Source organism: Salvelinus sp. IW2-2015, unplaced genomic scaffold (genome assembly GCF_002910315.2).
Source record: "Salvelinus sp. IW2-2015 unplaced genomic scaffold, ASM291031v2 Un_scaffold997, whole genome shotgun sequence".
Lineage (NCBI taxonomy): Eukaryota > Metazoa > Chordata > Actinopteri > Salmoniformes > Salmonidae > Salvelinus > Salvelinus sp. IW2-2015.
The window spans coordinates 317,487-327,300 of record NW_019942679.1 but is presented as its reverse complement, the minus strand read 5'-3'; positions in this window follow the sequence as shown (position 1 = coordinate 327,300).

The following is a 9,814-nucleotide window of genomic DNA, read 5'->3' as shown; positions in this document are numbered from 1 at the left end:
AAAAGAGAGAGATGAAAACACAGCTGACAGAGTGAGAGACACAGAGGGAGGGAGGAAGAGAGAGAGAGACAGGAAGTGAAAGAGAGAGAACAAGAGAGAGAGGAAGAGAGAGGGCTAGAGAGAGAACAAGAGAGAGAACAAGAGAGAGAGAGTGGGAGGAGGACAGTGTCAGATGAAAGGCCTGTGTGTCTATAGAGCAGGATATGAACACATGTATTGGACATACTGGACATACATTGTAACGTTACCACTGACACATCCAGCTGTGTGTGTGTGTTGTGTGTGTGTGTGTGTGTGGTGTGTGTGTGTGTGTGTGTGTGTGTGTGTGTGTGTGTGTGTGTGTGTGTGTGTGTGTGTGTGTGTGTGTGTGTGTGTGTGTGTGTGTGTGTGTGTGTGTGTGTGTGTGTGTGTGTGTGTGTGTGTGTGTGTGTGTGAGAGAGAATGAGAAATAGAAATAAGAACACGATAAAGTAAGTAAAACGAAAAACGCCCCTAAGTTATTAATTTAGAATCCTCTAAATCTAATTTAGATTGGTGTGGGGAGAGAGTCCCACCAGTGAAGAAAATATTTGTAGATATACTGTAGGCCTATCGTAGGTGAAATGAGTCTCACTAGTGTTGAGTAATGTGCTGTTAAAAATGGTGTAGGTCTTATTTATTTAAAGAGCATATTGAAGTTAGAAGCAATAGGATTTGAAGCCATAGCCTACCCGAGTGTGGGCAACTATTTCAGCACTGTTTCGCTCTGCTCTGAGATAAGCATGGGGACTGGTCTTGATAAATGAATTAGAATTTCCCCCCCTGAATCTCCATTTGGGTATTGGTTAGACTACAATTAGGGTGTGGAAATGTTAGGATTATTTTGCTCTTACTGTAGCCTACTCCCGACCGGTCACGTTGTACAGCACCATTATGGGCTATTAGCAGGACAATAGATACTTTGTGTAAAGCAATTGATCAGCATTAAAAACTTTGTGGGATGGGGCCTCCCGAGTGGTGCAGCGGTCTAGACACTGCATCGCAGGGCAAACTGCATTGCTACGGATGCTGGTTCGATACCCGTGCCGGCCCATGAGGAGACGGTGGGTTTTGGTTTCTCTCCATCTAAAAWCAGAAATAAATCATTCTAAATAACAAACTGGCTTTATTTACAAATTAGTAAGAATGTCTCACCCCATGTTCAAGAATAGCCTACCCGCGTGTGGTCAACTATGTCAGCACTGTTTCGTGCTGCTCTGAGACAAGCATGGGGACTGGTCACTGAATCTCCGTTTGGGTATTGGTTAGACAACAATTATACAATTAGGGTGTGGAAATTATATGCTTTTAGTACTGTAGCCTACTCCCGACCGTCAGGTTGTACAACGCCATATTTCCCCTAATGGAAACCTTGAGGGTTTTGTTTTTTTGTTTTTCTTGGAATAGAAACCACATAACATTAATCAAATTTATTTTTTCCCATATACTATGTTCTTACAAAAAAAGGTTTTAAATTCTCTAGTACAGACAATATTGAAGAATATCAAATGCTTTTCAAAGATGCCCTCTGGTGGTCAAACTAGCACTAACTAATATTAATGGCAACAATTGCTGACAATTAAATAACATGCAATATAATTCTGTGGCAGCCCGCAAGGTGTGCTGCAGTATGACATAACTTTTATAGGAAGAACCACTGTATATCAGGGACAGTTCCAGGGTCAGTGGAAATATCATGTTTACAATGTGCAGGGATACTGGAGTGATAGAGGTAGATACAGTGCATTCAGAAAGTATTCAGACCCCTTCCCTTCTTTCACATTTTGTTTCGTTACAGCATTATTCTATAATGGATTAAATAAGTTTTCCCCCTCATCAATCTACACACAATACCCCATAATGACAAAGGGAATAACTTATTTACATTAGTATTCAGGCCCTTTGCTATGAGACTCGAAATTGAGCTCAGGAGCATCCTGTTTCCATTTGTCATCCTTGAGATGTTTCTACAACTTGATTGGAGTACACTTGTGGTAAACTCAATTGATTGGACATGATTTTGGAAAGGCACACACCTGTCTATATAAGGTCCCACAGTTGACAGTGCATGTCAGAGCAAAAACCAAGCCATGAGGTTGAAGGAATTGTCCGTAGAGCTCCGTGACAGGATTGTGTTGAGGCACAGATCTGGGGAAAGGTACCCAACATTTTCTGCAGCATTGAAGGTCCCCAAGAACACAGTGGCCTCCATCATTCTTAAATGGAAGAAGTTTGGAACCACCAAGACTCTTCCTAGAGCTGGCTGCCCGGCCAAAGTGAGCAATCGAGGGAGGGTCTTGGTCAGGGAGGTGACCAAGAACCCGATGGTCACTCTGATAGAGCTCCAGAGTTCCTCTGTGGAGATGGGAGAACCTTCCAGAAGGACAACCATCTCTGCAGCACTCCACCAATCAGGCCTTTGTGGTAGAGTGGCCCGGCAGAAGCAATTCCTCAATAAAAGGCACATGACAGCCTGCTTGGAGTTTGCCAAAAGGCACCTAAAGGACTCTCAGACCATTAGAAACAAGATTCCCTGGTCTGATGAAACCAAGATTGAACTCTTTGGCCTGAATGCCAAGCATCACATCAGGAGGAAACCTGGCACATCCCTACAGTGAAGGATGGTTGGGAGTTCTTCCAGTGCTTTTACCAGCACAACTGGGGTCTCCCCTGAGCGCCCCTTTCCCGCCTGAACCCAGTGGGATCCACCTCTCCTTGCCCCAGGAGTACGATGGGAGGGCTGCAAACTTCCAGGGGTTCTTGTTACAGTTAAACCTCTATCTGGCCACCGTCCACCCGGCTCCATCGGACCGTGAGAGGGTGTACGCCCTCGTCTCGTGCCTCACCGGGAGAGCCCTGGAGTGGGCCAACGCCGTGTGGGGAGAGGGAGATGCGGCGTTGGACCAGTTTGAGGAGTTCACCCGCCGTTTCCCGGGCAGTCTTCGACCACCCGCCCAAGGTTAGAGCTGCGGGTGAGCGCCTCTACCATCTGAGGCAGGAGACGAGGAGCGCCCAGGAGTTCGCCCTGGAGTTTAGGACCCTGGCTGCCGGCGCGGGATGGAACAACATGGCCCTGATCGACCATTATCGCTGCAGCCTGTGCGAGGACGTCCGTCGGGAGCTGGCCTGCAGAGACATCACCCTCACGATCGATCAGCTGGTGGACCTGTCCATCCGGCTGGACAACCTGCTGGCTACTCGCAGACTTTCAGATCTGGTCTGGTGGTTCCATCCTCCCGCACCCCCTCTCCGATACCCATGGAGCTGGGAGGTGCGGTGTGCAGGGAGACCGGAGGGGGTTCCCACTCGTGCACCATCTGTGGCCGCAGAGGTCACACTGATGGTCGGTGCCGGGTTGGTTCCTCTGGCAATCGAGGCAGCAGGCAGGGCGCTCTAGCGTCACCTCAGGTGAGCCGGCACCATCCTCACCCAGAGCCCTCTGTTGCACATATGTTTGTGTCTGTTACGTTCCCTGAGTTTTCCCCGCATTCCCAGCATAAGGCGCTCGTCGATTCAGGTGCGGAATTTTATTAATAGTGCTTTAGCCTATAGTTTAGGGATCCCCACMGTTTCCGTGGATGTGCCCTTTCCCGTTCACGCCTTAGATAGTCGACCATTAGGGTCAGGGTTAATTAGGGAGGTCACCGCGCCTTTGGGCATGGTGACGCAGGGGGGTCATACYGAGAGAATTAGTCTCTTCCTTATTGACTCTCCTACGTTTCCCYTGGTGCTGGGCCTACCCTGGTTAGCTTGTCATAACCCCACTGTTTCTTGGCCACAGAGGGCTCTCACGGGGTGGTCGRGAGAGTGCTCAGGTAGGTGTTTAGGTGTTTCCGTTGGTGCTACTATGGTGGAAAGTCCAGACCAGGTCTCCACCYTGTGCATTCCCACTGAATATGCCGATTTGGCTCTCGCGATTCAATTACCACCTCATCGACGGGGCGATTGTGCGATAGATCTCCTGGTAGACGCTGCACTTCCCAGGAGTCACGTGTATCCCCTCTCACAGGCGGAGACGGAGGCTATGGAAACATATGTCTCTGAATCCCTGCGTCAGGGGTACATTCGGTCCTCCACTTCACCTGCTTCATTTAAGTCATTTAGCAGACGCTCTTATCCAGAGCGACTTACAAATTGGAAAGTTCATACATATTCATCCTGGTCCCCCCGTGGGGAATGAACCCACAACCCTGGCGTTGCAAGCGCCATGCTCTACCAACTGAGCCACACGGGTTTCTTTTTTGTGAAGAAGAAGGAGGGAGGTCTACGCCCGTGTATTGACTATCGGGGTCTGAATCAGATCACTGTGAGGTATAGCTACCCGCTACCGCTCATAGCCACAGCGATAGAGTCAATGCACGGGGCGCGCTTCTTCACCAAACTAGATCTCAGGAGCGCTTACAACCTGGTGCGTATCCGAGAGGGAGACGAGTGGAAGACGGCTTTCAGTACCACCTCTGGGCACTATGAGTACCTTGTCATGCCGTGTGGGTTGATGAATGTGCCATTYGTCTTCCAATCCTTTGTAGACGAGATTTTCAGGGACCTGCACGGGCAGGGTGTAGTGGTGTATATTGATGACATTTTGATATATTAGGCTACACGCGCTGAGCATGTGTCCCTGGTGCGCCGAGTGCTAGGTCGCCTGTTGGAGCATGACCTGTACGTCAAGGCTGAGAAACGCCTGTTCTTCCAACAGTCTGTCTCCTTCCTAGGGTATCGCATTTCCACTTCAGGAGTGGAGATGGAGAGTGACCGCATTGCAGCCGTGCGTAATTGGCCCACTCCCACCACGGTAAAGGAGGTGCAGCGGTTCTTGGGGTTTGRCAACTACTACCGGAGGTTTATCCGGGGTTTTGGTCAGGTGGCAGCTCCCACGTTAAGGCAGATGCATTGTCCCGGCTGTATGACACAGAGGAGCGGCCCATGGATCCCACTCCCATACTCCCGACCTCTTGCCTGGTGGCACCGGTAGTGTGGGAGCTGGACGCGGACATTGAGCAGGCGTTGCGTACAGAGCCCACTCCCCTTCAGTGTCCGGCTGGGCGTCTGTACGTTCCGTCTGCTGTCTGCGACCGGCTAATCTATTGGACCCATACGTCACCCTCCTCTGGTCATCCTGGTATTGGTCGGACGGTGCCCTGTCTTAGTGGGAAGTACTGGTGGCCCACTTTAGCTAAGGACGTGAGGGTTTATTTTACCTCCTGCTTGGTGTGCGCCCAGTGCAWGGCTCCTAGACACCTACCCAGAGGTAAGTTACAACCCTTACCCGTTCCACAACGGCCATGGTCYCACCTGTCGGTGGATTTCCTGACTGATCTTCCTCCTTCACAGGGTAACACCACGATCCTGGTCGTTGTGTATCGTTTTTCTAAGTCCTGTCGTCTCCTCCCTTTGCCCGGTCTCCCTACGGCCCTACAGACTGCGGAGYCTCTATTCACACACGTCTTCCGGCACTACGGGGTGCCTGAGGATATAGTGTCTGATCGGGGTCCCCAGTTCACTTCGAGGGTCTGGAGGGTCTCGGTCAGCCTTACCTCAGGTTTTCAACCCGAGAGTAACSGGCAGGATGTGGGTAGGTTTCTGAGGTATTATTGCCAGGARCGACCGGGGGAGTGGGCAGCATTCGTGCCCTGTGCAGAGATGGCCCAGTTCTCGCTCTGCCACTCCTCCACTAACCTTTCTCCCTTCCAGTGTTTATTGGGGTATCAGCCGGTTCTTGCTCCTTGGCATCAGAGTCAGACCAAGGCTCCTGCGGTGGACGACTGGTTCCGGCGCGCAGAGGAAACATGGGACGTCGCCCATGTCCATCTTCAGCACACCAGAAAGTTGGRGCAGACTGTCAGTGAGGCTCTCGACCCAAAACCTGCCCCTCCYCCTGCCCTGTCGGAAGCTGGGTCCGCAGTTTGTGGGGCATTTTAAAGTACTGAGGAGAGTGAACGAGGTATGTTACAGGTTACAGCTTCCCCCCGATTACCGCATTAACCCCTCGTTCCATGTGTCTCTCCTCAGGCCGGTGGTGGCTGGTCCGCTCCAGGAGTCTGAGGAACGGGAGGTTCCTCCGCCCCCTCTGGACATCGAGGGGGCCCCGGCGTACTCCGTTCATTCCATACTGAATTCGAGACGTCGGGCGAGGGGCCTTCAGTACCCCGTGGACTGGGAGGGGTATGGTCCGGAGGAGAGATGCTGGGTTCCGGTGGAGGACGTGTTGGATCCTTCTATGCGGCGGGATTTCCACCGTCTCCATCCGGATCGCCCTGCGCCTCGCCCTCTAGGTCGTCCCCGAGGTCGGGGGCCGACGCGTTGCTGGAGCCGCGCGTCAGCGCGGGGGGGTACTGTCAAGTCAGTCCCTCTCCTTGTTCGGGCGGTGTTTGGCGGTGTTTCACTGATCCATTTCTCATTTTCCATTGGTTTTGTCTTGTCTTCCTTCACACCTGGTTCCAATCTCATCAATTACATGTTGTGTATTTAACCCTCTGTTTCCCCTCATGTCCTTGTCGGAGATTGTTTATTGTATGTGTTGTGCTAGTCATGTGTCGGTGTGCGACGGGTGTTGTACCCACTTTTATTATGTTTTGTATATTTCGGTTTTTGGAGTTTATGAGCACTTATTAAACGACTCCGTTTATACCAAGTTCGTTTTCCTGCGCCTGACTTCCCTGCCACCGACACGCACCCGTTACAATGGTGTTGGCAGCATCATGCTGTGGTGATGTTTTTCAGCGGCAAGGACTGGGAGACTAGTCAGGATCGAGGGAAAGATGGACGGAGCAAAGTGCAGAGAGATCCTTAATGAAAACCTGCTCCAGAGCGCTCAAGACCTCATACTGGGGGGAATGTTCACCTTCCAACAGGACAACACCCCTAAGAACACAGCCAAGACAATGTAGGTGTGGCTTCAGGACAACTCTCTGGATGTCCTTGAATGGCCCAGGAATGGCCCTGGAACCCGATCGCGAACATCTCTGGAGAGACCTGAAAAGAGCTGGGTCTGAATAATTCTGTAAATGTGATATTTTCGTTTATTATGTTGAATAAATATGCAAACATTTCTAAAAACCCATATTTGCTGTCATTATGGGGTATTGTGTGCAGATTGATGAGGAAAAATAACAATTTCATCCATTTTAGAATAAGGCTGTAACGTAATAACGTTTTGAAAAAGTCAAGTGGCCTGAATACTTTCCAAATGCATAGTATGTATATGGGTAAGATGACTATGCATCAAGATGTATGATAAACAGAGCACCAGTAGCGTTTGGCCTATGATGATTGCAGGTGAGTCTGTGTGCGTGTGTGAAGAGTCAGTATGAATGTGTGTGTGAGCAAATTAAGTGTGTGTGAGTCTGTGTGCTGGAGTGTCTGTGTGAGTGTGTGTGAGTGAGTGAGWGAGTGAGTGTATAGAATGTGCATAGAGTGAGTGTGTGCAACAGTATAAATACAATAGAAGGATCAATGTAGATAGTCCATTTAGCCATTTAGTTAGCTATTTAGCGATTTTCTGGCTTGGGGATAGAAGATGTTCGTGAGCCTGTTGGTGCCAGAATTGATGCTCCAGTACTGCTTGCTGTGCAGAAGCAGAGAGAAAAGTCTATGGCTTGGGTGTATTTACACCGATATACAGGTCCTGGATGGTAGGGAGGTCGGCCCCAGTGATGTATTGGACTGTCGGCACCACCCTCTGTAGCGCCATGTGATGCAGTTGCCATACCAAGCCCCTGTCCTTATACACACTGCTTCTCTTTACACACACACACACACACACACACACACACACACAGCACACACACACACACACACACACACACACACACACACACACAACACACACACACACACACACACACACACACACACACACACACACACACACACACACACACACACACACACACACACACACACACGGCCTATGCCTGGCGATGCTGATGTGGTATAAATCAAGTGAATCCGTTTTCAGGTCATTAAGTACAGTTTAAGTCAGAAGTTTACATATCATTTAGTTTGAGTCATTAAAACTAGTTTTTCAACCACTACACAAATTTCTTGTTAACAAACTATAGTTTTGGCAAGTCGGGTAGGACATCTACTTTGTGCATGACACAAGTAGTATTTCCAACAATTGTTTTCAGACAGATTATTTCACTTATATCACAATTCCAGTGGGTCAGAAGTTAACATACACTCAGTTGACTGTGCCTTTAAACAGCTTGGAAAATTCCATAAAATTATAAAATGGCTTTGGAAGCTTCTGATAGGCTAATTGACATCATTTGAGTCAGTTGGAGGTGTACCTGTGGATGCATTTAAAGGCCTACCTTCAAACTCAGTGCCCTCTTTGCTTGACATCATGGGAAAATCCTAAAGAAATCAGCCAAGACCCAGAAACAATTGTAGACCTCCACAAGTCTGGTTCATCCTTGGGAGCAATTCCAAAACGCCTGAAGGTACCACATTCATCTGTACAAACAATAGTATGCAAGTATAAACCATGGGACCACACAGCTGTCATACTGCTCAGGAAGGAGACGCGTTCTGTCTCCTAGAGATGAATGTACTTTGGTGCGAACAGTGCAAATCAATCTCAGACCAACAGCAAAGGACCTTGTGAAGATGCTGGAGGAAACAGGTACAAAAGTATCTATATCCACAGTAAAACGAGTCCTATATCGACATAACCTGAAGTCCACTCAGAAAAGGAAGAAGCCACTGCTCCAAAAACACCATAAAAAAGCCAGACTACGGTTTGCAACTGCACATGGGGACAAAGTATGTACTTTTTGGAGAAATGTCCTCTGGTCTGATGAAACAAAATTAGAACTGTTCGGCCAAAATGACCGTTGTTATGTTTGGAGGAAAAAGGGGTAGGCTTGCATGCCGAAGAACACCATCCAACCGTGAAGCACGGGGGTGGCAGCATCATGTTGTGGGGGTGCTTTGCTGCAGGAGGGACTGGTGCACTTCACAAAATAGATGGCATCATGAGGTAGGAAAATGATGTGGATATATTGAAGCAACATCTCATGACATCAGTCAGGAAGTTAACTTCTTGGAACTATAGGGGGTGCTGTTCCGCATTAGCATATTTGTGTTCCAAATTAAACTGCCTTCGTGCTAAATTCTTGATCGTACAATATGCATATTATTGTTATTATTGGATAGAAAAACACCTTCTAGTTTCTATAGAAGTTGGAATTTTGTCTCTGAGTGTACAGAAACAATTTCTACACAGCACTTTTTCATGACAGGGTTCAGATTTCAGAAATTTTTACCTCTGATCTGGGTCTGTTTTTTAAGGCGACATGAATGCTATGAAGAAACCGACACTGCCTACGTCTTCCTCTGGGTGTCTGTACGTCATCACGTTTTCAATGGAATCGATGGGACATTCACAGCCATTATAAAAGACCAAAATGTATAGAGACCGTCCTTTCTCGTCGTGCGCCTGAAGCGTGAAGGCATCGGACTTGCCTCGTTCCAAATCGTTGTCTAACCAGCAATATTCTCCGGTCATGTTTTCAGTCTTATAGTTGTTAAAAACATCATAATGTAGTTAAATTTGAACGCGTTTTATAGCAATTTATATCCGTTTAGTGCGTTTTGAGGAATTTATTTGTTGTGCACTCTGAAAGTTTGGACACGTTTTGGGGTGTCGGTCGTTGGTGGTGGACATTGAAGGACAGAGGACATCTATCGACCAAAAGACGTTTATAACATAGAAAGGATACATTGCCCAAGAATCTGATGGAAGAACAGCTCAAAGTAAGCAATATTTAATATGATAAATCGTGTTTCC